Source organism: Schistocerca piceifrons, unplaced genomic scaffold (genome assembly GCF_021461385.2).
Source record: "Schistocerca piceifrons isolate TAMUIC-IGC-003096 unplaced genomic scaffold, iqSchPice1.1 HiC_scaffold_1040, whole genome shotgun sequence".
NCBI classification, from domain to species: Eukaryota; Metazoa; Arthropoda; class Insecta; order Orthoptera; family Acrididae; genus Schistocerca; species Schistocerca piceifrons.
Window position 1 is genome coordinate 105,145 of NW_025726842.1, and position 25,605 is coordinate 130,749.

At 51.5% G+C, this 25,605-nt stretch overlaps 44 non-coding genes across 44 annotated transcripts; 9 read left to right on the forward strand and 35 right to left on the reverse strand.

Annotated features, from left to right (window-relative positions):
* Positions 1-72: 72 nt before the first annotated feature.
* On the reverse strand, positions 73-154 carry Trnas-aga. Its single transcript has one exon. It is a non-coding gene; the product is annotated as a tRNA-Ser (tRNA).
* A 119-nt stretch (positions 155-273) lies between these two features.
* Positions 274-346, reverse strand: Trnak-uuu. The gene has a single exon. It is a non-coding gene; the product is annotated as a tRNA-Lys (tRNA).
* Positions 347-642: 296 nt separating this feature from the next.
* Trnae-uuc lies at positions 643-714 on the reverse strand. Its single transcript has one exon. It is a non-coding gene; the product is annotated as a tRNA-Glu (tRNA).
* A 308-nt stretch (positions 715-1,022) lies between these two features.
* Positions 1,023-1,095, reverse strand: Trnam-cau. Its single transcript has one exon. It is a non-coding gene; the product is annotated as a tRNA-Met (tRNA).
* A 970-nt stretch (positions 1,096-2,065) lies between these two features.
* Trnag-ucc lies at positions 2,066-2,137 on the forward strand. Its single transcript has one exon. It is a non-coding gene; the product is annotated as a tRNA-Gly (tRNA).
* Positions 2,138-2,412: 275 nt separating this feature from the next.
* On the reverse strand, positions 2,413-2,494 carry Trnas-aga. Its single transcript has one exon. It is a non-coding gene; the product is annotated as a tRNA-Ser (tRNA).
* Positions 2,495-2,613: 119 nt separating this feature from the next.
* On the reverse strand, positions 2,614-2,686 carry Trnak-uuu. Its single transcript has one exon. It is a non-coding gene; the product is annotated as a tRNA-Lys (tRNA).
* Positions 2,687-8,691: 6,005 nt separating this feature from the next.
* Positions 8,692-8,763, forward strand: Trnag-ucc. The gene has a single exon. It is a non-coding gene; the product is annotated as a tRNA-Gly (tRNA).
* A 275-nt stretch (positions 8,764-9,038) lies between these two features.
* On the reverse strand, positions 9,039-9,120 carry Trnas-aga. Its single transcript has one exon. It is a non-coding gene; the product is annotated as a tRNA-Ser (tRNA).
* A 119-nt stretch (positions 9,121-9,239) lies between these two features.
* Positions 9,240-9,312, reverse strand: Trnak-uuu. The gene has a single exon. It is a non-coding gene; the product is annotated as a tRNA-Lys (tRNA).
* Positions 9,313-9,608: 296 nt separating this feature from the next.
* On the reverse strand, positions 9,609-9,680 carry Trnae-uuc. The gene has a single exon. It is a non-coding gene; the product is annotated as a tRNA-Glu (tRNA).
* A 308-nt stretch (positions 9,681-9,988) lies between these two features.
* Positions 9,989-10,061, reverse strand: Trnam-cau. Its single transcript has one exon. It is a non-coding gene; the product is annotated as a tRNA-Met (tRNA).
* A 972-nt stretch (positions 10,062-11,033) lies between these two features.
* Trnag-ucc lies at positions 11,034-11,105 on the forward strand. The gene has a single exon. It is a non-coding gene; the product is annotated as a tRNA-Gly (tRNA).
* Positions 11,106-11,380: 275 nt separating this feature from the next.
* Positions 11,381-11,462, reverse strand: Trnas-aga. The gene has a single exon. It is a non-coding gene; the product is annotated as a tRNA-Ser (tRNA).
* Positions 11,463-11,581: 119 nt separating this feature from the next.
* Positions 11,582-11,654, reverse strand: Trnak-uuu. The gene has a single exon. It is a non-coding gene; the product is annotated as a tRNA-Lys (tRNA).
* A 296-nt stretch (positions 11,655-11,950) lies between these two features.
* On the reverse strand, positions 11,951-12,022 carry Trnae-uuc. Its single transcript has one exon. It is a non-coding gene; the product is annotated as a tRNA-Glu (tRNA).
* Positions 12,023-12,330: 308 nt separating this feature from the next.
* Positions 12,331-12,403, reverse strand: Trnam-cau. The gene has a single exon. It is a non-coding gene; the product is annotated as a tRNA-Met (tRNA).
* A 971-nt stretch (positions 12,404-13,374) lies between these two features.
* Trnag-ucc lies at positions 13,375-13,446 on the forward strand. The gene has a single exon. It is a non-coding gene; the product is annotated as a tRNA-Gly (tRNA).
* A 275-nt stretch (positions 13,447-13,721) lies between these two features.
* On the reverse strand, positions 13,722-13,803 carry Trnas-aga. The gene has a single exon. It is a non-coding gene; the product is annotated as a tRNA-Ser (tRNA).
* A 119-nt stretch (positions 13,804-13,922) lies between these two features.
* Positions 13,923-13,995, reverse strand: Trnak-uuu. The gene has a single exon. It is a non-coding gene; the product is annotated as a tRNA-Lys (tRNA).
* A 296-nt stretch (positions 13,996-14,291) lies between these two features.
* Positions 14,292-14,363, reverse strand: Trnae-uuc. The gene has a single exon. It is a non-coding gene; the product is annotated as a tRNA-Glu (tRNA).
* A 308-nt stretch (positions 14,364-14,671) lies between these two features.
* Positions 14,672-14,744, reverse strand: Trnam-cau. Its single transcript has one exon. It is a non-coding gene; the product is annotated as a tRNA-Met (tRNA).
* Positions 14,745-15,716: 972 nt separating this feature from the next.
* Positions 15,717-15,788, forward strand: Trnag-ucc. Its single transcript has one exon. It is a non-coding gene; the product is annotated as a tRNA-Gly (tRNA).
* Positions 15,789-16,063: 275 nt separating this feature from the next.
* Trnas-aga lies at positions 16,064-16,145 on the reverse strand. The gene has a single exon. It is a non-coding gene; the product is annotated as a tRNA-Ser (tRNA).
* A 119-nt stretch (positions 16,146-16,264) lies between these two features.
* On the reverse strand, positions 16,265-16,337 carry Trnak-uuu. Its single transcript has one exon. It is a non-coding gene; the product is annotated as a tRNA-Lys (tRNA).
* A 296-nt stretch (positions 16,338-16,633) lies between these two features.
* On the reverse strand, positions 16,634-16,705 carry Trnae-uuc. The gene has a single exon. It is a non-coding gene; the product is annotated as a tRNA-Glu (tRNA).
* Positions 16,706-17,013: 308 nt separating this feature from the next.
* On the reverse strand, positions 17,014-17,086 carry Trnam-cau. The gene has a single exon. It is a non-coding gene; the product is annotated as a tRNA-Met (tRNA).
* Positions 17,087-18,057: 971 nt separating this feature from the next.
* Trnag-ucc lies at positions 18,058-18,129 on the forward strand. The gene has a single exon. It is a non-coding gene; the product is annotated as a tRNA-Gly (tRNA).
* A 275-nt stretch (positions 18,130-18,404) lies between these two features.
* Trnas-aga lies at positions 18,405-18,486 on the reverse strand. The gene has a single exon. It is a non-coding gene; the product is annotated as a tRNA-Ser (tRNA).
* A 119-nt stretch (positions 18,487-18,605) lies between these two features.
* On the reverse strand, positions 18,606-18,678 carry Trnak-uuu. The gene has a single exon. It is a non-coding gene; the product is annotated as a tRNA-Lys (tRNA).
* Positions 18,679-18,974: 296 nt separating this feature from the next.
* Positions 18,975-19,046, reverse strand: Trnae-uuc. The gene has a single exon. It is a non-coding gene; the product is annotated as a tRNA-Glu (tRNA).
* A 308-nt stretch (positions 19,047-19,354) lies between these two features.
* On the reverse strand, positions 19,355-19,427 carry Trnam-cau. Its single transcript has one exon. It is a non-coding gene; the product is annotated as a tRNA-Met (tRNA).
* A 971-nt stretch (positions 19,428-20,398) lies between these two features.
* On the forward strand, positions 20,399-20,470 carry Trnag-ucc. The gene has a single exon. It is a non-coding gene; the product is annotated as a tRNA-Gly (tRNA).
* A 275-nt stretch (positions 20,471-20,745) lies between these two features.
* Trnas-aga lies at positions 20,746-20,827 on the reverse strand. Its single transcript has one exon. It is a non-coding gene; the product is annotated as a tRNA-Ser (tRNA).
* A 119-nt stretch (positions 20,828-20,946) lies between these two features.
* Trnak-uuu lies at positions 20,947-21,019 on the reverse strand. Its single transcript has one exon. It is a non-coding gene; the product is annotated as a tRNA-Lys (tRNA).
* A 296-nt stretch (positions 21,020-21,315) lies between these two features.
* Positions 21,316-21,387, reverse strand: Trnae-uuc. The gene has a single exon. It is a non-coding gene; the product is annotated as a tRNA-Glu (tRNA).
* Positions 21,388-21,695: 308 nt separating this feature from the next.
* Trnam-cau lies at positions 21,696-21,768 on the reverse strand. Its single transcript has one exon. It is a non-coding gene; the product is annotated as a tRNA-Met (tRNA).
* A 971-nt stretch (positions 21,769-22,739) lies between these two features.
* Trnag-ucc lies at positions 22,740-22,811 on the forward strand. Its single transcript has one exon. It is a non-coding gene; the product is annotated as a tRNA-Gly (tRNA).
* Positions 22,812-23,086: 275 nt separating this feature from the next.
* Trnas-aga lies at positions 23,087-23,168 on the reverse strand. Its single transcript has one exon. It is a non-coding gene; the product is annotated as a tRNA-Ser (tRNA).
* Positions 23,169-23,287: 119 nt separating this feature from the next.
* On the reverse strand, positions 23,288-23,360 carry Trnak-uuu. The gene has a single exon. It is a non-coding gene; the product is annotated as a tRNA-Lys (tRNA).
* A 296-nt stretch (positions 23,361-23,656) lies between these two features.
* Trnae-uuc lies at positions 23,657-23,728 on the reverse strand. The gene has a single exon. It is a non-coding gene; the product is annotated as a tRNA-Glu (tRNA).
* A 308-nt stretch (positions 23,729-24,036) lies between these two features.
* Positions 24,037-24,109, reverse strand: Trnam-cau. Its single transcript has one exon. It is a non-coding gene; the product is annotated as a tRNA-Met (tRNA).
* A 971-nt stretch (positions 24,110-25,080) lies between these two features.
* Trnag-ucc lies at positions 25,081-25,152 on the forward strand. Its single transcript has one exon. It is a non-coding gene; the product is annotated as a tRNA-Gly (tRNA).
* A 275-nt stretch (positions 25,153-25,427) lies between these two features.
* Positions 25,428-25,509, reverse strand: Trnas-aga. The gene has a single exon. It is a non-coding gene; the product is annotated as a tRNA-Ser (tRNA).
* Between the last annotated feature and the right edge of the window lie 96 nt (positions 25,510-25,605).

A 25,605-nucleotide genomic window follows, 5' to 3' on the forward strand; every position in this document is an offset into this window, starting at 1 on the left:
GAGGTACCAAAACGACAGGCAATCTGCGAAATTTTCTGCTCGTTGTTCTTAAACAAAAAAAGAAAAATCCGACGCAGTCGGTAGGACTCGAACCTACGCTCCCAGAGGGAATCTGATTTCTAGTCAGACGCCTTAACCACTCGGCCACGACTGCTCGTAACCCAAGTTTCCCTGGGTCTGCGCAGAATGTTGACAGGAAACGAACTCCGTGCACTGATTACGGCAGGGCTACCATCGCTACGAGACGAGCCATTACGGAAACGTTAAAATCTTCGCCCGGACAGGGACTTGAACCCTGGACCCTTAGGTTAAAAGCCTAATGCTCTACCGACTGAGCTATCCGGGCTCACGCTCGTTGTGGATGGAGCGGCTGCAAGCAATGTAAATAACTGGAACGCGTGTGTAGGCGTACTACGGTAATTTCTGGCTTCTGGCGCAACTGGCGACTTCACCGACTTCCCACTGACGCTGGTAGCAGCCCAACAACGGACCAGTGCCTCTTCTCCCTTTATTCCGGTGCCGACAGTAATTGCATCATGTGCCTGTTTTCCCCGATTACGTTCGGTCGAAGCTTCGGAAGGTGGGCGACAAACGACAGTTCGAAGGCCAAAACATGGAGCGTTGTGTGCGCAAAAACTTCCGTTCCGGTACCGGGAACCGAACCCGGGCCTCCTGGGTGAAAGCCAGGTATCCTAGCCACTAGACCACACCGGATTTGCTCGATAAGCGTGAGCTTTTCTCCGTCTCCTCTCGTATTTCGTGCTGAATCTGGACTCAGTGCAGTTCTCCGTTTGCGAGCATATTTGCGCCTACAGACTGGCATGGCGCACAGCCCGAAATTGACTATTCATTATTTTACTCCTAACAAGGGAAGAGAAAGATCAAAGTTGTACGTTGTCATAATTGGAAATAAACGTATTGACGCTGAGGCGTAGACTCCTTATGGATAACGAACGACAATTAAGTTCGTTCCCTAGCAACAGCAACGCCGTTAATTCAGCCATGATGTACAGCAAATTAAATGCCCTGGGTGAGGATCGAACTCACGACCTTAAGATTATGAGACTTACGCGCTACCTACTGCGCTACCGAGGCACGTTGCAAGTAACGTTACAGAAAACTTGGTAAGTCTCTCATATTAGAGATAGACAGTTCGCGCTTTCTCAAGAATCTGTTGTGTTGCTACACGTGCTTTCCCTACTTGCTAGATTAAACTGCTGCCGCAGCTTTTTCAACGGAACGCAGCACTGCCCGAGGTTACAGTACATCGCCCTTGCGGCACCTGAACACAGCGGCCTGTTGGGACAGGCCGACGTCAGAGTTCAGAAATAGCATGCGACCGTTCAAGTACGGTCTATTGCGTGCTGCGTGTATGGTTCCTCTCACAGCGAATCCTGCTATACATTCCTGAGGCTGACGCAGCTCAGGCGAGGAATCGGCGCGGCAGCATTATAGCGAGAACAGCAGAACGATGCACCGGCCGGGAATCGAACCCGGGCCGTCCGCATGCTAAGCGAGCATTCACCAATTTTTTTTTTTTTTCTTCTCATTTCTTTCGTTGCATTTGTTGGGGGCGGACGTCCGATGGCGCCCGTTCAAGTTCATCGTTGACTCGGTCTTTTATTACAGAGGGCAGATAACTCTCAGACCGAACACGCTGAGCTATCGTGCCGGCAAGCCTTAAGATTATGAGACTTACGCGCTGCCTACTGCACTACTGAGGCACATGCCATTGAACCAGCGATGCTCGTCGAGCTGCCCGAGCACTTTTCTGCAGGGGAAAGTGGGATTGCCACCCAGCGACGTCGGATACAACCGAAAAAACTGCTACACATGCGGAGTGCTCCACTACACTGCCTTAAAACGAATGCTCATCTCTATCGTGTGAGTAACCTTGCGGCCGCGGCGACTAGTCTTGCCCAAAGACGCAGCGTGCGTGGAGGCGCTACCCGAATGCGTGTGGATGCGCCCTCCTACCTCGAAAAGCGCCTGCAGCTACTATCACCGTGGGCCGCTGCTGGCGAGCAGGAAGGCGACACAGCGGGGCGTTGCGTGCAGCGGCTGTGCGGTGGTGGTGTAATGGTGAGCATAGTTGCCTTCCAAGCAGTTGATCCGGGTTCGATTCCCGGCCACCGCAAGTGGCGCTAGTTTTTTTCGTATGAGTATGTGAGCCGCGTGCTGTTAAATGAAGGTTTTTTTCGTCGTAGCTCCACGCAGACCATCCTGTAGTATGTCCCGACTTGTCCCGACTTTGCTCGGCTGACGCGAAAGCTGACGCTTGGAATTCGCCCTTATCAAAAGGACAGGCACTATAAACGCCTGTGAGAGGCGAGGTGTGGAGAGGTACCAAAACGACAGGCAATCTGCGAAATTTTCTGCTCGTTGTTCTTAAACAAAAAAAGAAAAATCCGACGCAGTCGGTAGGACTCGAACCTACGCTCCCAGAGGGAATCTGATTTCTAGTCAGACGCCTTAACCACTCGGCCACGACTGCTCGTAACCCAAGTTTCCCTGGGTCTGCGCAGAATGTTGACAGGAAACGAACTCCGTGCACTGATTACGGCAGGGCTACCATCGCTACGAGACGAGCCATTACGGAAACGTTAAAATCTTCGCCCGGACAGGGACTTGAACCCTGGACCCTTAGGTTAAAAGCCTAATGCTCTACCGACTGAGCTATCCGGGCTCACGCTCGTTGTGGATGGAGCGGCTGCAAGCAATGTAAATAACTGGAACGCGTGTGTAGGCGTACTACGGTAATTTCTGGCTTCTGGCGCAACTGGCGACTTCACCGACTTCCCACTGACGCTGGTAGCAGCCCAACAACGGACCAGTGCCTCTTCTCCCTTTATTCCGGTGCCGACAGTAATTGCATCATGTGCCTGTTTTCCCCGATTACGTTCGGTCGAAGCTTCGGAAGGTGGGCGACAAACGACAGTTCGAAGGCCAAAACATGGAGCGTTGTGTGCGCAAAAACTTCCGTTCCGGTACCGGGAACCGAACCCGGGCCTCCTGGGTGAAAGCCAGGTATCCTAGCCACTTTTTTTTTTTTTTTTTTATTTTTTGCGCTGACTCAGCCACTGACGTGCGATCAGTTTGCACAAAACGCTACGGCTCGTCCGGGATATGAACCCGGGACCTCCTGCACCCTAAGCAGGAATCATACCCCTTTTTTTTTTTTTTTTTTTTTTTTCTAGACCAGCGCTCTGCCACTTTTTTTTTTTTTTTTTTTTTTTTTTTTTTTTTTTTTTTTTTTTTTTTGAAGCAGACACTCTACCACTCGAACGAATATATCTATTGAAAAAAATATTAAAGAATATCCACCACACAGCCACTTCAAAAGAAGTACAGTACTGAAATTAAAATCCTAAAACATGACTATATAATGTAGACTGCTTACTGAAATAAAGGTTAAAAACACGAAAACTTCAGTCCTGGTGTAGAGAAGAAACATACATAAAGGCGGCAAATTCAGAAACAGTATAAAAGAAAATGGCTCACACAGGTGACCTTAGCCAACACCCTCTCTTTCAAATGTCAGGCTAAGCATATTGGCAAAATCATCTCGGAGGCCTGGCAATCGCAAGCGCTGCCAGTAAGCAGTAAGCATGTACTGCCGAAACGCTAGGTGTCCATCCTCTTCATGACAACTGTTGACAAAATGTACGAAATGGCCAATCAACCACATGACGGTATGGAGCTTCGTCCGCGGAAAAAAGGAAGAATCGGGCCGGACGATGATGTCAATAGTATAAGCGGCTTCAGCAGACCTAGTGACAAAAGCAAGTTGTTTCCTGAGCCAACGCCAATTAGCAAGGTGCCCACAGCAGGTGAATCGATGTTCAAGGGTATCCAGGAGACCACACCGAGTACAGGTGTCCGTGTCAGAAAGACCAATACGGTGCAGTCGTACATTGGTGGGAACCAAATTATTTATTACCCTATACCACGTGGACGCCACGGCCATAGAGTGGATCGGCAGACTAACGTTCTTCCAGACGTTCCTCCAGGACACGGATGGAGACGCCAGTTCTATTGGATTTGGACTGGCCAGCCCCTCCCAGCGGGCAATCAAGCTCTTGGTCGTTGGCACCGGTCGCCGCAAGAAGACGTCACCGAGGTAACTCACCGCAATGTAAAATTCCCGAATGTGTTTCAACTTAAAATTTAGGCGTCCGACATCGACAGGTGGAGCAAGGCTCGCCGGACGCACAACAGTAAAAAGCCTGGATGTAATTGAAGTCACTTCTTGCGTAACAATTAGAGTCGTTCGGCGGACGTACAAAGCAGACGCCTTGCGAGTAATGTCAGAGAGGCCCAAGCCTCCGGAGAGACGCGGTTTCGTCATTACCTCGTAACGTAACTTGAATAGATGGCCCTTCCATATAAACCTGCTAGACAATTGGCGCAACCTTTTCGCCACCATCATGGGAAGTGGGAACAGCTGAGCAACATAATAAGCTTTACATAGGACGTAGGTGTCTAAAATTCGGACTTTTTGCAAAATGGTAGCAGAGCGCTGCTCATGGACCATCAGAGCCCCCTGTATCTTCTCGGTGACAGATTTCCAATTGAGAGCCGCCATTTTTAGAGGACACCGATCAATGATAATCCCCAAGGACGTATGGCGATCGACAAAAGTGGCCCAAGGGACGTCAGCATCGCGAAATCCTCGAATATCAAGGAACTTACATTTACCCTGATTGAGACGCGCTCCAGAGACACGACAGTATGCATCAACTGCCCCTTTCAACAACGGGATATCATCTCGTTGACGGAGGAGAACAACGACATCATCCGCATATGCCTTAACCGAGAGCTTCCCACCAGAGAGGGACATACCCTGAAGCTTGAGAGCAATAGTCCGAAGCAGCGGTTCCAGGGACAAAACGAATAAAGACATAGAGAGCGGACTACCCTGAGGCACTCCGCGGCGGATAGCAATGGGCGGCGTCAGCTGCCCATTGACTGACACCCGAGCTGTTATTCCCCTGTACAAATTGCCAAGAACACCACGTGATGAAGCGTTAAAACCTATTGTACCTAAAACACGATCTAAAAACACATGACTGACGTGATCAAAAGCCTTATAAAAATCAAGGAAGGCAAAGGCACAATGTACGTTTGTAACCGCCGCAACCGAGACAACATCCCGATATTCGGCTACTGGTGTCAGAATAGATCTATCAAGAAAACAACATTGATGTGCACCAATCACACCCCGAAGCAGAGAAGACAGCCGGCTATTGAGCGCTCTAGCAGCTGTCTTATAGTCAAAATTCAGCAATGTGAGCGGACGAAGATTGGCAGCAGATAAACGACCAGAGGACTTCGGAATTAAAACAATTTTCCCTACTTTAAAATCGGCAGGCACATCCATCCCTCTGACAATCTCATTTAAAATCTGCGTAAAAATGCCACCCAAAAGAGGCCAAAAACGGAGATAAAATTCTTTAGGCAGGCCGTCTGGACCCGGCGATTTACTGGACGGAGAGCGAGCAATAAAATCGAAAACATCATCTACCTGGAACTCCCGGAGAAATTCGCCGTTCGCGTCAGGCGCGATCGTCGCAGTTAGATCCCCAAAGACATCATCCGAAAGAGACTCACCAGAATCATCGGCAGAATAGAGACTAGTGTAATACTGATGAAGAGCACGAACCATTTCCTCCTGTGCACTAAGCTGTCGCCCATCATCCACCGTAAGAGAAGAGATGAAGGAGCGACGACGACGAGTCTGATGCCGTAGCAGGTGGTACAAGGATGTCAGTTCACCTTCAACAAGAGAGTGAGGTTTCGACTTAACTCGCAGACCATCCATCTGTCGTCGTTTAAGGCTCAAGAGCTTGGCTTTAATACGACGAACATCATGGATCCGCAGAGGAGAGGTACCCGCCGCGTCATATAGTTCACGCAGGACAGAGTAGTAATATTCATACGTGTTCTTAAAATCACGCGTCCTAGCAGCACAGTAGAAAATCAAAGTCTGACGAATCTTGGGCTTGGCAAACGCAGTCCACCAAACCAGCAAGGAGGGGTATCGCGGGACAGAGCGAAGACATCGCTCCCACACGCCACTTATAACATCATCCATAGCACTGTCGGCAAGGTGGGAAACATTTAACATCCACTGGGAACGATAAAGTTTTGCAGGTTGGCGACTAAGATTTACAGTTGCAGTAAAAGCACAATGGTCAGAAAAACTAGTAGGAATAACATCGACAGAAAGAATTTTATCACATAAAAAATCAGATAAATAGATCTGTCGAGTCTACTGCATGAGGACGCGGTAAAAAACGTATATTTCACCAGGGTTGGATATTTGTGTTCCCAAACATCACGCAGATGCATCGTACGAACTAAGTCATGTAAATCACGGCAATAATTAAAATTGGGGGACTGGTCTGCAGGGCGTAAAACACAATTAAAATCGCCTCCGAGCAGGAGACTCCGAGGACTCTGGCGCAAAAGATAAATAAGCTCTTCTTTATAAAAGCGCGATCGAGCCACAGTGTGACCCGAACCAGAGGGGGCATACAAAACAACGAGGCGGAGATCAAAAAGACGACAACCAATCCCACGGCCAGAGTCAAGGAATTCAATGTCAGTAATAGGAATGCCCTCTCGAAAGAAAAGAGCAGTTCCTGTTGAATATTCCGGCGCGACATTAAAAACCGTTTGAAATCCAGGTAGAGAGAGATCAGAAAACAACACTTCCTGCAAAAACACTACGTCCGCACAGGCGTCGTAAATAAACTGCCGCAAAGAGGCAATGCGAACGTCGGACTCAATACGGTTAACATTTAAGGTAAGAAAGGTGTATGCTTGAACCATAGAGAGAAAAGCGAGAAAACAAATCACCTACACCGACCCACCAGCGTCACAGTCCATAGCAGGGGTGACGGAGGCATCCGAGGGAGGGGGACTGCTACCCCGTTCCGCGGATCCCTTACGTTTCGGTTTTTTACGAACAGCATTAACGTTCGGCTGAACGCGTAACTTGCGTCGGCTGACGGGCAAGGAAACTTCAGCCGCCGGTGACGTAGGAGGGTCAAGTTCTGTATCCGACACCACCCGCGCCGGTCCACATGCGGGATCCGGGGTCGCGGGGGAAACATCCGACAAAACGGAATGGTCAACACCTGCACTAGCTTCCGGCAAACATGGACTGCACGGAGGCGAAACGTGAGCAGGAAGGTCCGAGGCCGCAGAGTTGGAAGGAAGCGGAGCAGCTCCGCTGGCAGAGGTATGGGGCAGCGAAGCAGGAAGTTGTCGCGGCTCCACTTGTTGTGACATCGAAGTCGGTTCGGAAGACGGCGCCAACAGGCCCGACCGACGACCCGACTCGAGAGAAGCTGCGTCGGAGGCCGGAGGGGCGCCAGCAGCCGCCACCGGAACCGCTACCTCAGGAGGGCAGGGAGCAGCTACAGTACACAGTGGCTCGGAGGATGCCGGTCGCTCGGACTGGGGCATCTCAGGGAGATCCTCATCCGTACTATTTCCATCGTGTGGGCGACGCCTCTTATTATTCAAAAGTGGCACACCCACCTGAGGGACAGACGGAACAACATCAGATTTAGCACGCAAAGGAGGAAATTCTGTATCAGGGGTGCGCAAAACCTGTGGCGGGGCGCTACTACCACTGGACTGTGCTACACCAAGAGCAGAACCACCTGCAACGAGGTCAGCGACCGTTAACTTGCGACGCTGTTCGAGAGAATTTTTTAAAACAAAAACTCTCCGCGGACAGTCGGTACGCACGTGACCACTTTCATTGCACAAAAAACAGGTGCCAACCTGACCACTATATGTTACATGGACACGATATCCACCGATCTGCAGGTGAGATGGAATATTCTGCTTAACGTGCATTTCGACTGAACGAATACCACTGTAACATTGCAGGCGATGTTGGCTTGACCAGCGTTCAAGGCGAATGCTCTTTACTTCACCATACTTCTGTAGACCCTCCTTAAGATAGACATTATCCACCTCCGGTGGAAGGTTGTAAACACGAACATTGGTATACGTGATGGAAGCATTGGAAAGCAGCACGGTACTTACAGAATCATCCCGATGCCGAAAGAGAACTTGATGACCATATTTAGAAAGAATTTTATCAACCTGAAGTGGGTCCATAAACTTAACAAAGAAAACATACAGTTCGGTATCAAAATAAGCAGTGTGCACCTGATCCGAATGAACACCAAAGGTATCTACCAACCAATCATGAATCTCAAGAGAACTAGGTTGCACATGGCGGGTTGACTTGTCAAAAGCAAAACTAACTGTAGCCTGACGAGGAATAACCTGGGACGACATTTTCAAAATATGCGGTCGAAACCGCTACACAAAAAACACTGAAATAAGGACAGAAAGTAACACAAGGTACGAAACAACGACGGAGAAATACTCTCAGAAGTTGCAACACAACACGTAACAAAAACGATAGTCCACTATACGTAACGCTACGGCGGAGCGGAAGACTAGGCACGTCCACACTGCACGGCGTCTAAAGCGGAACTTTCGCGGCGACTAGTCTTGCCCAAAGACGCAGCGTGCGTGGAGGCGCTACCCGAATGCGTGTGGATGCGCCCTCCTACCTCGAAAAGCGCCTGCAGCTACTATCACCGTGGGCCGCTGCTGGCGAGCAGGAAGGCGACACAGCGGGGCGTTGCGTGCAGCGGCTGTGCGGTGGTGGTGTAATGGTGAGCATAGTTGCCTTCCAAGCAGTTGATCCGGGTTCGATTCCCGGCCACCGCAAGTGGCGCTAGTTTTTTTCGTATGAGTATGTGAGCCGCGTGCTGTTAAATGAAGGTTTTTTTCGTCGTAGCTCCACGCAGACCATCCTGTAGTATGTCCCGACTTGTCCCGACTTTGCTCGGCTGACGCGAAAGCTGACGCTTGGAATTCGCCCTTATCAAAAGGACAGGCACTATAAACGCCTGTGAGAGGCGAGGTGTGGAGAGGTACCAAAACGACAGGCAATCTGCGAAATTTTCTGCTCGTTGTTCTTAAACAAAAAAAGAAAAATCCGACGCAGTCGGTAGGACTCGAACCTACGCTCCCAGAGGGAATCTGATTTCTAGTCAGACGCCTTAACCACTCGGCCACGACTGCTCGTAACCCAAGTTTCCCTGGGTCTGCGCAGAATGTTGACAGGAAACGAACTCCGTGCACTGATTACGGCAGGGCTACCATCGCTACGAGACGAGCCATTACGGAAACGTTAAAATCTTCGCCCGGACAGGGACTTGAACCCTGGACCCTTAGGTTAAAAGCCTAATGCTCTACCGACTGAGCTATCCGGGCTCACGCTCGTTGTGGATGGAGCGGCTGCAAGCAATGTAAATAACTGGAACGCGTGTGTAGGCGTACTACGGTAATTTCTGGCTTCTGGCGCAACTGGCGACTTCACCGACTTCCCACTGACGCTGGTAGCAGCCCAACAACGGACCAGTGCCTCTTCTCCCTTTATTCCGGTGCCGACAGTAATTGCATCATGTGCCTGTTTTCCCCGATTACGTTCGGTCGAAGCTTCGGAAGGTGGGCGACAAACGACAGTTCGAAGGCCAAAACATGGAGCGTTGTGTGCGCAAAAACTTCCGTTCCGGTACCGGGAACCGAACCCGGGCCTCCTGGGTGAAAGCCAGGTATCCTAGCCACTAGACCACACCGGATTTGCTCGATAAGCGTGAGCTTTTCTCCGTCTCCTCTCGTATTTCGTGCTGAATCTGGACTCAGTGCAGTTCTCCGTTTGCGAGCATATTTGCGCCTACAGACTGGCATGGCGCACAGCCCGAAATTGACTATTCATTATTTTACTCCTAACAAGGGAAGAGAAAGATCAAAGTTGTACGTTGTCATAATTGGAAATAAACGTATTGACGCTGAGGCGTAGACTCCTTATGGATAACGAACGACAATTAAGTTCGTTCCCTAGCAACAGCAACGCCGTTAATTCAGCCATGATGTACAGCAAATTAAATGCCCTGGGTGAGGATCGAACTCACGACCTTAAGATTATGAGACTTACGCGCTACCTACTGCGCTACCGAGGCACGTTGCAAGTAACGTTACAGAAAACTTGGTAAGTCTCTCATATTAGAGATAGACAGTTCGCGCTTTCTCAAGAATCTGTTGTGTTGCTACACGTGCTTTCCCTACTTGCTAGATTAAACTGCTGCCGCAGCTTTTTCAACGGAACGCAGCACTGCCCGAGGTTACAGTACATCGCCCTTGCGGCACCTGAACACAGCGGCCTGTTGGGACAGGCCGACGTCAGAGTTCAGAAATAGCATGCGACCGTTCAAGTACGGTCTATTGCGTGCTGCGTGTATGGTTCCTCTCACAGCGAATCCTGCTATACATTCCTGAGGCTGACGCAGCTCAGGCGAGGAATCGGCGCGGCAGCATTATAGCGAGAACAGCAGAACGATGCACCGGCCGGGAATCGAACCCGGGCCGTCCGCATGCTAAGCGAGCATTCACCAATTTTTTTTTTTTTTTTCTTCTCATTTCTTTCGTTGCATTTGTTGGGGGCGGACGTCCGATGGCGCCCGTTCAAGTTCATCGTTGACTCGGTCTTTTATTACAGAGGGCAGATAACTCTCAGACCGAACACGCTGAGCTATCGTGCCGGCAAGCCTTAAGATTATGAGACTTACGCGCTGCCTACTGCACTACTGAGGCACATGCCATTGAACCAGCGATGCTCGTCGAGCTGCCCGAGCACTTTTCTGCAGGGGAAAGTGGGATTGCCACCCAGCGACGTCGGATACAACCGAAAAAACTGCTACACACGCGGAGTGCTCCACTACACTGCCTTAAAACGAATGCTCATCTCTATCGTGTGAGTAACCTTGCGGCCGCGGCGACTAGTCTTGCCCAAAGACGCAGCGTGCGTGGAGGCGCTACCCGAATGCGTGTGGATGCGCCCTCCTACCTCGAAAAGCGCCTGCAGCTACTATCACCGTGGGCCGCTGCTGGCGGGCAGGAAGGCGACACAGCGGGGCGTTGCGAGCAGCGGCTGTGCGGTGGTGGTGTAATGGTGAGCATAGTTGCCTTCCAAGCAGTTGATCCGGGTTCGATTCCCGGCCACCGCAAGTGGCGCTAGTTTTTTTCGTATGAGTATGTGAGCCGCGTGCTGTTAAATGAAGGTTTTTTTCGTCGTAGCTCCACGCAGACCATCCTGTAGTATGTCCCGACTTGTCCCGACTTTGCTCGGCTGACGCGAAAGCTGACGCTTGGAATTCGCCCTTATCAAAAGGACAGGCACTATAAACGGCTGTGAGAGGCGAGGTGTGGAGAGGTACCAAAACGACAGGCAATCTGCGAAATTTTCTGCTCGTTGTTCTTAAACAAAAAAAGAAAAATCCGACGCAGTCGGTAGGACTCGAACCTACGCTCCCAGAGGGAATCTGATTTCTAGTCAGACGCCTTAACCACTCGGCCACGACTGCTCGTAACCCAAGTTTCCCTGGGTCTGCGCAGAATGTTGACAGGAAACGAACTCCGTGCACTGATTACGGCAGGGCTACCATCGCTACGAGACGAGCCATTACGGAAACGTTAAAATCTTCGCCCAGACAGGGACTTGAACCCTGGACCCTTAGGTTAAAAGCCTAATGCTCTACCGACTGAGCTATCCGGGCTCACGCTCGTTGTGGATGGAGCGGCTGCAAGCAATGTAAATAACTGGAACGCGTGTGTAGGCGTACTACGGTAATTTCTGGCTTCTGGCGCAACTGGCGACTTCACCGACTTCCCACTGACGCTGGTAGCAGCCCAACAACGGACCAGTGCCTCTTCTCCCTTTATTCCGGTGCCGACAGTAATTGCATCATGTGCCTGTTTTCCCCGATTACGTTCGGTCGAAGCTTCGGAAGGTGGGCGACAAACGACAGTTCGAAGGCCAAAACATGGAGCGTTGTGTGCGCAAAAACTTCCGTTCCGGTACCGGGAACCGAACCCGGGCCTCCTGGGTGAAAGCCAGGTATCCTAGCCACTAGACCACACCGGATTTGCTCGATAAGCGTGAGCTTTTCTCCGTCTCCTCTCGTATTTCGTGCTGAATCTGGACTCAGTGCAGTTCTCCGTTTGCGAGCATATTTGCGCCTACAGACTGGCATGGCGCACAGCCCGAAATTGACTATTCATTATTTTACTCCTAACAAGGGAAGAGAAAGATCAAAGTTGTACGTTGTCATAATTGGAAATAAACGTATTGACGCTGAGGCGTAGACTCCTTATGGATAACGAACGACAATTAAGTTCGTTCCCTAGCAACAGCAACGCCGTTAATTCAGCCATGATGTACAGCAAATTAAATGCCCTGGGTGAGGATCGAACTCACGACCTTAAGATTATGAGACTTACGCGCTACCTACTGCGCTACCGAGGCACGTTGCAAGTAACGTTACAGAAAACTTGGTAAGTCTCTCATATTAGAGATAGACAGTTCGCGCTTTCTCAAGAATCTGTTGTGTTGCTACACGTGCTTTCCCTACTTGCTAGATTAAACTGCTGCCGCAGCTTTTTCAACGGAACGCAGCACTGCCCGAGGTTACAGTACATCGCCCTTGCGGCACCTGAACACAGCGGCCTGTTGGGACAGGCCGACGTCAGAGTTCAGAAATAGCATGCGACCGTTCAAGTACGGTCTATTGCGTGCTGCGTGTATGGTTCCTCTCACAGCGAATCCTGCTATACATTCCTGAGGCTGACGCAGCTCAGGCGAGGAATCGGCGCGGCAGCATTATAGCGAGAACAGCAGAACGATGCACCGGCCGGGAATCGAACCCGGGCCGTCCGCATGCTAAGCGAGCATTCACCAATTTTTTTTTTTTTTTCTTCTCATTTCTTTCGTTGCATTTGTTGGGGGCGGACGTCCGATGGCGCCCGTTCAAGTTCATCGTTGACTCGGTCTTTTATTACAGAGGGCAGATAACTCTCAGACCGAACACGCTGAGCTATCGTGCCGGCAAGCCTTAAGATTATGAGACTTACGCGCTGCCTACTGCACTACTGAGGCACATGCCATTGAACCAGCGATGCTCGTCGAGCTGCCCGAGCACTTTTCTGCAGGGGAAAGTGGGATTGCCACCCAGCGACGTCGGATACAACCGAAAAAACTGCTACACACGCGGAGTGCTCCACTACACTGCCTTAAAACGAATGCTCATCTCTATCGTGTGAGTAACCTTGCGGCCGCGGCGACTAGTCTTGCCCAAAGACGCAGCGTGCGTGGAGGCGCTACCCGAATGCGTGTGGATGCGCCCTCCTACCTCGAAAAGCGCCTGCAGCTACTATCACCGTGGGCCGCTGCTGGCGGGCAGGAAGGCGACACAGCGGGGCGTTGCGAGCAGCGGCTGTGCGGTGGTGGTGTAATGGTGAGCATAGTTGCCTTCCAAGCAGTTGATCCGGGTTCGATTCCCGGCCACCGCAAGTGGCGCTAGTTTTTTTCGTATGAGTATGTGAGCCGCGTGCTGTTAAATGAAGGTTTTTTTCGTCGTAGCTCCACGCAGACCATCCTGTAGTATGTCCCGACTTGTCCCGACTTTGCTCGGCTGACGCGAAAGCTGACGCTTGGAATTCGCCCTTATCAAAAGGACAGGCACTATAAACGGCTGTGAGAGGCGAGGTGTGGAGAGGTACCAAAACGACAGGCAATCTGCGAAATTTTCTGCTCGTTGTTCTTAAACAAAAAAAGAAAAATCCGACGCAGTCGGTAGGACTCGAACCTACGCTCCCAGAGGGAATCTGATTTCTAGTCAGACGCCTTAACCACTCGGCCACGACTGCTCGTAACCCAAGTTTCCCTGGGTCTGCGCAGAATGTTGACAGGAAACGAACTCCGTGCACTGATTACGGCAGGGCTACCATCGCTACGAGACGAGCCATTACGGAAACGTTAAAATCTTCGCCCGGACAGGGACTTGAACCCTGGACCCTTAGGTTAAAAGCCTAATGCTCTACCGACTGAGCTATCCGGGCTCACGCTCGTTGTGGATGGAGCGGCTGCAAGCAATGTAAATAACTGGAACGCGTGTGTAGGCGTACTACGGTAATTTCTGGCTTCTGGCGCAACTGGCGACTTCACCGACTTCCCACTGACGCTGGTAGCAGCCCAACAACGGACCAGTGCCTCTTCTCCCTTTATTCCGGTGCCGACAGTAATTGCATCATGTGCCTGTTTTCCCCGATTACGTTCGGTCGAAGCTTCGGAAGGTGGGCGACAAACGACAGTTCGAAGGCCAAAACATGGAGCGTTGTGTGCGCAAAAACTTCCGTTCCGGTACCGGGAACCGAACCCGGGCCTCCTGGGTGAAAGCCAGGTATCCTAGCCACTAGACCACACCGGATTTGCTCGATAAGCGTGAGCTTTTCTCCGTCTCCTCTCGTATTTCGTGCTGAATCTGGACTCAGTGCAGTTCTCCGTTTGCGAGCATATTTGCGCCTACAGACTGGCATGGCGCACAGCCCGAAATTGACTATTCATTATTTTACTCCTAACAAGGGAAGAGAAAGATCAAAGTTGTACGTTGTCATAATTGGAAATAAACGTATTGACGCTGAGGCGTAGACTCCTTATGGATAACGAACGACAATTAAGTTCGTTCCCTAGCAACAGCAACGCCGTTAATTCAGCCATGATGTACAGCAAATTAAATGCCCTGGGTGAGGATCGAACTCACGACCTTAAGATTATGAGACTTACGCGCTACCTACTGCGCTACCGAGGCACGTTGCAAGTAACGTTACAGAAAACTTGGTAAGTCTCTCATATTAGAGATAGACAGTTCGCGCTTTCTCAAGAATCTGTTGTGTTGCTACACGTGCTTTCCCTACTTGCTAGATTAAACTGCTGCCGCAGCTTTTTCAACGGAACGCAGCACTGCCCGAGGTTACAGTACATCGCCCTTGCGGCACCTGAACACAGCGGCCTGTTGGGACAGGCCGACGTCAGAGTTCAGAAATAGCATGCGACCGTTCAAGTACGGTCTATTGCGTGCTGCGTGTATGGTTCCTCTCACAGCGAATCCTGCTATACATTCCTGAGGCTGACGCAGCTCAGGCGAGGAATCGGCGCGGCAGCATTATAGCGAGAACAGCAGAACGATGCACCGGCCGGGAATCGAACCCGGGCCGTCCGCATGCTAAGCGAGCATTCACCAATTTTTTTTTTTTTTTTCTTCTCATTTCTTTCGTTGCATTTGTTGGGGGCGGACGTCCGATGGCGCCCGTTCAAGTTCATCGTTGACTCGGTCTTTTATTACAGAGGGCAGATAACTCTCAGACCGAACACGCTGAGCTATCGTGCCGGCAAGCCTTAAGATTATGAGACTTACGCGCTGCCTACTGCACTACTGAGGCACATGCCATTGAACCAGCGATGCTCGTCGAGCTGCCCGAGCACTTTTCTGCAGGGGAAAGTGGGATTGCCACCCAGCGACGTCGGATACAACCGAAAAAACTGCTACACACGCGGAGTGCTCCACTACACTGCCTTAAAACGAATGCTCATCTCTATCGTGTGAGTAACCTTGCGGCCGCGGCGACTAGTCTTGCCCAAAGACGCAGCGTGCGTGGAGGCGCTACCCGAATGCGTGTGGATGCGCCCTCCTACCTCGAAAAGCGCCTGCAGCTACTATCACCGTGGGCCGCTGCTGGCGGGCAGGAAGGCGACACAGCGGGGCGTTGCGAGCAGCGGCTGTGCGGTGGTGGTGTAATGGTGAGCATAGTTGCCTTCCAAGCAGTTGATCCGGGTTCGATTCCCGGCCACCGCAAGTGGCGCTAGTTTTTTTCGTATGAGTATGTGAGCCGCGTGCTGTTAAATGAAGGTTTTTTTCGTCGTAGCTCCACGCAGACCATCCTGTAGTATGTCCCGACTTGTCCCGACTTTGCTCGGCTGACGCGAAAGCTGACGCTTGGAATTCGCCCTTATCAAAAGGACAGGCACTATAAACGGCTGTGAGAGGCGAGGTGTGGAGAGGTACCAAAACGACAGGCAATCTGCGAAATTTTCTGCTCGTTGTTCTTAAACAAAAAAAGAAAAATCCGACGCAGTCGGTAGGACTCGAACCTACGCTCCCAGAGGGAATCTGATTTCTAGTCAGACGCCTTAACCACTCGGCCACGACTGCTCGTAACCCAAGTTTCCCTGGGTCTGCGCAGAATGTTGACAGGAAACGAACTCCGTGCACTGATTACGGCAGGGCTACCATCGCTACGAGACGAGCCATTACGGAAACGTTAAAATCTTCGCCCAGACAGGGACTTGAACCCTGGACCCTTAGGTTAAAAGCCTAATGCTCTACCGACTGAGCTATCCGGGCTCACGCTCGTTGTGGATGGAGCGGCTGCAAGCAATGTAAATAACTGGAACGCGTGTGTAGGCGTACTACGGTAATTTCTGGCTTCTGGCGCAACTGGCGACTTCACCGACTTCCCACTGACGCTGGTAGCAGCCCAACAACGGACCAGTGCCTCTTCTCCCTTTATTCCGGTGCCGACAGTAATTGCATCATGTGCCTGTTTTCCCCGATTACGTTCGGTCGAAGCTTCGGAAGGTGGGCGACAAACGACAGTTCGAAGGCCAAAACATGGAGCGTTGTGTGCGCAAAAACTTCCGTTCCGGTACCGGGAACCGAACCCGGGCCTCCTGGGTGAAAGCCAGGTATCCTAGCCACTAGACCACACCGGATTTGCTCGATAAGCGTGAGCTTTTCTCCGTCTCCTCTCGTATTTCGTGCTGAATCTGGACTCAGTGCAGTTCTCCGTTTGCGAGCATATTTGCGCCTACAGACTGGCATGGCGCACAGCCCGAAATTGACTATTCATTATTTTACTCCTAACAAGGGAAGAGAAAGATCAAAGTTGTACGTTGTCATAATTGGAAATAAACGTATTGACGCTGAGGCGTAGACTCCTTATGGATAACGAACGACAATTAAGTTCGTTCCCTAGCAACAGCAACGCCGTTAATTCAGCCATGATGTACAGCAAATTAAATGCCCTGGGTGAGGATCGAACTCACGACCTTAAGATTATGAGACTTACGCGCTACCTACTGCGCTACCGAGGCACGTTGCAAGTAACGTTACAGAAAACTTGGTAAGTCTCTCATATTAGAGATAGACAGTTCGCGCTTTCTCAAGAATCTGTTGTGTTGCTACACGTGCTTTCCCTACTTGCTAGATTAAACTGCTGCCGCAGCTTTTTCAACGGAACGCAGCACTGCCCGAGGTTACAGTACATCGCCCTTGCGGCACCTGAACACAGCGGCCTGTTGGGACAGGCCGACGTCAGAGTTCAGAAATAGCATGCGACCGTTCAAGTACGGTCTATTGCGTGCTGCGTGTATGGTTCCTCTCACAGCGAATCCTGCTATACATTCCTGAGGCTGACGCAGCTCAGGCGAGGAATCGGCGCGGCAGCATTATAGCGAGAACAGCAGAACGATGCACCGGCCGGGAATCGAACCCGGGCCGTCCGCATGCTAAGCGAGCATTCACCAATTTTTTTTTTTTTTTCTTCTCATTTCTTTCGTTGCATTTGTTGGGGGCGGACGTCCGATGGCGCCCGTTCAAGTTCATCGTTGACTCGGTCTTTTATTACAGAGGGCAGATAACTCTCAGACCGAACACGCTGAGCTATCGTGCCGGCAAGCCTTAAGATTATGAGACTTACGCGCTGCCTACTGCACTACTGAGGCACATGCCATTGAACCAGCGATGCTCGTCGAGCTGCCCGAGCACTTTTCTGCAGGGGAAAGTGGGATTGCCACCCAGCGACGTCGGATACAACCGAAAAAACTGCTACACACGCGGAGTGCTCCACTACACTGCCTTAAAACGAATGCTCATCTCTATCGTGTGAGTAACCTTGCGGCCGCGGCGACTAGTCTTGCCCAAAGACGCAGCGTGCGTGGAGGCGCTACCCGAATGCGTGTGGATGCGCCCTCCTACCTCGAAAAGCGCCTGCAGCTACTATCACCGTGGGCCGCTGCTGGCGGGCAGGAAGGCGACACAGCGGGGCGTTGCGAGCAGCGGCTGTGCGGTGGTGGTGTAATGGTGAGCATAGTTGCCTTCCAAGCAGTTGATCCGGGTTCGATTCCCGGCCACCGCAAGTGGCGCTAGTTTTTTTCGTATGAGTATGTGAGCCGCGTGCTGTTAAATGAAGGTTTTTTTCGTCGTAGCTCCACGCAGACCATCCTGTAGTATGTCCCGACTTGTCCCGACTTTGCTCGGCTGACGCGAAAGCTGACGCTTGGAATTCGCCCTTATCAAAAGGACAGGCACTATAAACGGCTGTGAGAGGCGAGGTGTGGAGAGGTACCAAAACGACAGGCAATCTGCGAAATTTTCTGCTCGTTGTTCTTAAACAAAAAAAGAAAAATCCGACGCAGTCGGTAGGACTCGAACCTACGCTCCCAGAGGGAATCTGATTTCTAGTCAGACGCCTTAACCACTCGGCCACGACTGCTCGTAACCCAAGTTTCCCTGGGTCTGCGCAGAATGTTGACAGGAAACGAACTCCGTGCACTGATTACGGCAGGGCTACCATCGCTACGAGACGAGCCATTACGGAAACGTTAAAATCTTCGCCCGGACAGGGACTTGAACCCTGGACCCTTAGGTTAAAAGCCTAATGCTCTACCGACTGAGCTATCCGGGCTCACGCTCGTTGTGGATGGAGCGGCTGCAAGCAATGTAAATAACTGGAACGCGTGTGTAGGCGTACTACGGTAATTTCTGGCTTCTGGCGCAACTGGCGACTTCACCGACTTCCCACTGACGCTGGTAGCAGCCCAACAACGGACCAGTGCCTCTTCTCCCTTTATTCCGGTGCCGACAGTAATTGCATCATGTGCCTGTTTTCCCCGATTACGTTCGGTCGAAGCTTCGGAAGGTGGGCGACAAACGACAGTTCGAAGGCCAAAACATGGAGCGTTGTGTGCGCAAAAACTTCCGTTCCGGTACCGGGAACCGAACCCGGGCCTCCTGGGTGAAAGCCAGGTATCCTAGCCACTAGACCACACCGGATTTGCTCGATAAGCGTCAGCTTTTCTCCGTCTCCTCTCGTATTTCGTGCTGAATCTGGACTCAGTGCAGTTCTCCGTTTGCGAGCATATTTGCGCCTACAGACTGGCATGGCGCACAGCCCGAAATTGACTATTCATTATTTTACTCCTAACAAGGGAAGAGAAAGATCAAAGTTGTACGTTGTCATAATTGGAAATAAACGTATTGACGCTGAGGCGTAGACTCCTTATGGATAACGAACGACAATTAAGTTCGTTCCCTAGCAACAGCAACGCCGTTAATTCAGCCATGATGTACAGCAAATTAAATGCCCTGGGTGAGGATCGAACTCACGACCTTAAGATTATGAGACTTACGCGCTACCTACTGCGCTACCGAGGCACGTTGCAAGTAACGTTACAGAAAACTTGGTAAGTCTCTCATATTAGAGATAGACAGTTCGCGCTTTCTCAAGAATCTGTTGTGTTGCTACACGTGCTTTCCCTACTTGCTAGATTAAACTGCTGCCGCAGCTTTTTCAACGGAACGCAGCACTGCCCGAGGTTACAGTACATCGCCCTTGCGGCACCTGAACACAGCGGCCTGTTGGGACAGGCCGACGTCAGAGTTCAGAAATAGCATGCGACCGTTCAAGTACGGTCTATTGCGTGCTGCGTGTATGGTTCCTCTCACAGCGAATCCTGCTATACATTCCTGAGGCTGACGCAGCTCAGGCGAGGAATCGGCGCGGCAGCATTATAGCGAGAACAGCAGAACGATGCACCGGCCGGGAATCGAACCCGGGCCGTCCGCATGCTAAGCGAGCATTCACCAATTTTTTTTTTTTTTTCTTCTCATTTCTTTCGTTGCATTTGTTGGGGGCGGACGTCCGATGGCGCCCGTTCAAGTTCATCGTTGACTCGGTCTTTTATTACAGAGGGCAGATAACTCTCAGACCGAACACGCTGAGCTATCGTGCCGGCAAGCCTTAAGATTATGAGACTTACGCGCTGCCTACTGCACTACTGAGGCACATGCCATTGAACCAGCGATGCTCGTCGAGCTGCCCGAGCACTTTTCTGCAGGGGAAAGTGGGATTGCCACCCAGCGACGTCGGATACAACCGAAAAAACTGCTACACACGCGGAGTGCTCCACTACACTGCCTTAAAACGAATGCTCATCTCTATCGTGTGAGTAACCTTGCGGCCGCGGCGACTAGTCTTGCCCAAAGACGCAGCGTGCGTGGAGGCGCTACCCGAATGCGTGTGGATGCGCCCTCCTACCTCGAAAAGCGCCTGCAGCTACTATCACCGTGGGCCGCTGCTGGCGGGCAGGAAGGCGACACAGCGGGGCGTTGCGAGCAGCGGCTGTGCGGTGGTGGTGTAATGGTGAGCATAGTTGCCTTCCAAGCAGTTGATCCGGGTTCGATTCCCGGCCACCGCAAGTGGCGCTAGTTTTTTTCGTATGAGTATGTGAGCCGCGTGCTGTTAAATGAAGGTTTTTTTCGTCGTAGCTCCACGCAGACCATCCTGTAGTATGTCCCGACTTGTCCCGACTTTGCTCGGCTGACGCGAAAGCTGACGCTTGGAATTCGCCCTTATCAAAAGGACAGGCACTATAAACGGCTGTGAGAGGCGAGGTGTGGAGAGGTACCAAAACGACAGGCAATCTGCGAAATTTTCTGCTCGTTGTTCTTAAACAAAAAAAGAAAAATCCGACGCAGTCGGTAGGACTCGAACCTACGCTCCCAGAGGGAATCTGATTTCTAGTCAGACGCCTTAACCACTCGGCCACGACTGCTCGTAACCCAAGTTTCCCTGGGTCTGCGCAGAATGTTGACAGGAAACGAACTCCGTGCACTGATTACGGCAGGGCTACCATCGCTACGAGACGAGCCATTACGGAAACGTTAAAATCTTCGCCCGGACAGGGACTTGAACCCTGGACCCTTAGGTTAAAAGCCTAATGCTCTACCGACTGAGCTATCCGGGCTCACGCTCGTTGTGGATGGAGCGGCTGCAAGCAATGTAAATAACTGGAACGCGTGTGTAGGCGTACTACGGTAATTTCTGGCTTCTGGAGCAACTGGCGACTTCACCGACTTCCCACTGACGCTGGTAGCAGCCCAACAACGGACCAGTGCCTCTTCTCCCTTTATTCCGGTGCCGACAGTAATTGCATCATGTGCCTGTTTTCCCCGATTACGTTCGGTCGAAGCTTCGGAAGGTGGGCGACAAACGACAGTTCGAAGGCCAAAACATGGAGCGTTGTGTGCGCAAAAACTTCCGTTCCGGTACCGGGAACCGAACCCGGGCCTCCTGGGTGAAAGCCAGGTATCCTAGCCACTAGACCACACCGGATTTGCTCGATAAGCGTGAGCTTTTCTCCGTCTCCTCTCGTATTTCGTGCTGAATCTGGACTCAGTGCAGTTCTCCGTTTGCGAGCATATTTGCGCCTACAGACTGGCATGGCGCACAGCCCGAAATTGACTATTCATTATTTTACTCCTAACAAGGGAAGAGAAAGATCAAAGTTGTACGTTGTCATAATTGGAAATAAACGTATTGACGCTGAGGCGTAGACTCCTTATGGATAACGAACGACAATTAAGTTCGTTCCCTAGCAACAGCAACGCCGTTAATTCAGCCATGATGTACAGCAAATTAAATGCCCTGGGTGAGGATCGAACTCACGACCTTAAGATTATGAGACTTACGCGCTACCTACTGCGCTACCGAGGCACGTTGCAAGTAACGTTACAGAAAACTTGGTAAGTCTCTCATATTAGAGATAGACAGTTCGCGCTTTCTCAAGAATCTGTTGTGTTGCTACACGTGCTTTCCCTACTTGCTAGATTAAACTGCTGCCGCAGCTTTTTCAACGGAACGCAGCACTGCCCGAGGTTACAGTACATCGCCCTTGCGGCACCTGAACACAGCGGCCTGTTGGGACAGGCCGACGTCAGAGTTCAGAAATAGCATGCGACCGTTCAAGTACGGTCTATTGCGTGCTGCGTGTATGGTTCCTCTCACAGCGAATCCTGCTATACATTCCTGAGGCTGACGCAGCTCAGGCGAGGAATCGGCGCGGCAGCATTATAGCGAGAACAGCAGAACGATGCACCGGCCGGGAATCGAACCCGGGCCGTCCGCATGCTAAGCGAGCATTCACCAATTTTTTTTTTTTTTTCTTCTCATTTCTTTCGTTGCATTTGTTGGGGGCGGACGTCCGATGGCGCCCGTTCAAGTTCATCGTTGACTCGGTCTTTTATTACAGAGGGCAGATAACTCTCAGACCGAACACGCTGAGCTATCGTGCCGGCAAGCCTTAAGATTATGAGACTTACGCGCTGCCTACTGCACTACTGAGGCACATGCCATTGAACCAGCGATGCTCGTCGAGCTGCCCGAGCACTTTTCTGCAGGGGAAAGTGGGATTGCCACCCAGCGACGTCGGATACAACCGAAAAAACTGCTACACACGCGGAGTGCTCCACTACACTGCCTTAAAACGAATGCTCATCTCTATCGTGTGAGTAACCTTGCGGCCGCGGCGACTAGTCTTGCCCAAAGACGCAGCGTGCGTGGAGGCGCTACCCGAATGCGTGTGGATGCGCCCTCCTACCTCGAAAAGCGCCTGCAGCTACTATCACCGTGGGCCGCTGCTGGCGGGCAGGAAGGCGACACAGCGGGGCGTTGCGAGCAGCGGCTGTGCGGTGGTGGTGTAATGGTGAGCATAGTTGCCTTCCAAGCAGTTGATCCGGGTTCGATTCCCGGCCACCGCAAGTGGCGCTAGTTTTTTTCGTATGAGTATGTGAGCCGCGTGCTGTTAAATGAAGGTTTTTTTCGTCGTAGCTCCACGCAGACCATCCTGTAGTATGTCCCGACTTGTCCCGACTTTGCTCGGCTGACGCGAAAGCTGACGCTTGGAATTCGCCCTTATCAAAAGGACAGGCACTATAAACGGCTGTGAGAGGCGAGGTGTGGAGAGGTACCAAAACGACAGGCAATCTGCGAAATTTTCTGCTCGTTGTTCTTAAACAAAAAAAGAAAAATCCGACGCAGTCGGTAGGACTCGAACCTACGCTCCCAGAGGGAATCTGATTTCTAGTCAGACGCCTTAACCACTCGGCCACGACTGCTCGTAACCCAAGTTTCCCTGGGTCTGCGCAGAATGTTGACAGGAAACGAACTCCGTGCACTGATTACGGCAGGGCTACCATCGCTACGAGACGAGCCATTACGGAAACGTTAAAATCTTCGCCCGGACAGGGACTTGAACCCTGGACCCTTAGGTTAAAAGCCTAATGCTCTACCGACTGAGCTATCCGGGCTCACGCTCGTTGTGGATGGAGCGGCTGCAAGCAATGTAAATAACTGGAACGCGTGTGTAGGCGTACTACGGTAATTTCTGGCTTCTGGCGCAACTGGCGACTTCACCGACTTCCCACTGACGCTGGTAGCAGCCCAACAACGGACCAGTGCCTCTTCTCCCTTTATTCCGGTGCCGACAGTAATTGCATCATGTGCCTGTTTTCCCCGATTACGTTCGGTCGAAGCTTCGGAAGGTGGGCGACAAACGACAGTTCGAAGGCCAAAACATGGAGCGTTGTGTGCGCAAAAACTTCCGTTCCGGTACCGGGAACCGAACCCGGGCCTCCTGGGTGAAAGCCAGGTATCCTAGCCACTAGACCACACCGGATTTGCTCGATAAGCGTCAGCTTTTCTCCGTCTCCTCTCGTATTTCGTGCTGAATCTGGACTCAGTGCAGTTCTCCGTTTGCGAGCATATTTGCGCCTACAGACTGGCATGGCGCACAGCCCGAAATTGACTATTCATTATTTTACTCCTAACAAGGGAAGAGAAAGATCAAAGTTGTACGTTGTCATAATTGGAAATAAACGTATTGACGCTGAGGCGTAGACTCCTTATGGATAACGAACGACAATTAAGTTCGTTCCCTAGCAACAGCAACGCCGTTAATTCAGCCATGATGTACAGCAAATTAAATGCCCTGGGTGAGGATCGAACTCACGACCTTAAGATTATGAGACTTACGCGCTACCTACTGCGCTACCGAGGCACGTTGCAAGTAACGTTACAGAAAACTTGGTAAGTCTCTCATATTAGAGATAGACAGTTCGCGCTTTCTCAAGAATCTGTTGTGTTGCTACACGTGCTTTCCCTACTTGCTAGATTAAACTGCTGCCGCAGCTTTTTCAACGGAACGCAGCACTGCCCGAGGTTACAGTACATCGCCCTTGCGGCACCTGAACACAGCGGCCTGTTGGGACAGGCCGACGTCAGAGTTCAGAAATAGCATGCGACCGTTCAAGTACGGTCTATTGCGTGCTGCGTGTATGGTTCCTCTCACAGCGAATCCTGCTATACATTCCTGAGGCTGACGCAGCTCAGGCGAGGAATCGGCGCGGCAGCATTATAGCGAGAACAGCAGAACGATGCACCGGCCGGGAATCGAACCCGGGCCGTCCGCATGCTAAGCGAGCATTCACCAATTTTTTTTTTTTTTTCTTCTCATTTCTTTCGTTGCATTTGTTGGGGGCGGACGTCCGATGGCGCCCGTTCAAGTTCATCGTTGACTCGGTCTTTTATTACAGAGGGCAGATAACTCTCAGACCGAACACGCTGAGCTATCGTGCCGGCAAGCCTTAAGATTATGAGACTTACGCGCTGCCTACTGCACTACTGAGGCACATGCCATTGAACCAGCGATGCTCGTCGAGCTGCCCGAGCACTTTTCTGCAGGGGAAAGTGGGATTGCCACCCAGCGACGTCGGATACAACCGAAAAAACTGCTACACACGCGGAGTGCTCCACTACACTGCCTTAAAACGAATGCTCATCTCTATCGTGTGAGTAACCTTGCGGCCGCGGCGACTAGTCTTGCCCAAAGACGCAGCGTGCGTGGAGGCGCTACCCGAATGCGTGTGGATGCGCCCTCCTACCTCGAAAAGCGCCTGCAGCTACTATCACCGTGGGCCGCTGCTGGCGGGCAGGAAGGCGACACAGCGGGGCGTTGCGAGCAGCGGCTGTGCGGTGGTGGTGTAATGGTGAGCATAGTTGCCTTCCAAGCAGTTGATCCGGGTTCGATTCCCGGCCACCGCAAGTGGCGCTAGTTTTTTTCGTATGAGTATGTGAGCCGCGTGCTGTTAAATGAAGGTTTTTTTCGTCGTAGCTCCACGCAGACCATCCTGTAGTATGTCCCGACTTGTCCCGACTTTGCTCGGCTGACGCGAAAGCTGACGCTTGGAATTCGCCCTTATCAAAAGGACAGGCACTATAAACGGCTGTGAGAGGCGAGGTGTGGAGAGGTACCAAAACGACAGGCAATCTGCGAAATTTTCTGCTCGTTGTTCTTAAACAAAAAAAGAAAAATCCGACGCAGTCGGTAGGACTCGAACCTACGCTCCCAGAGGGAATCTGATTTCTAGTCAGACGCCTTAACCACTCGGCCACGACTGCTCGTAACCCAAGTTTCCCTGGGTCTGCGCAGAATGTTGACAGGAAACGAACTCCGTGCACTGATTACGGCAGGGCTACCATCGCTACGAGACGAGC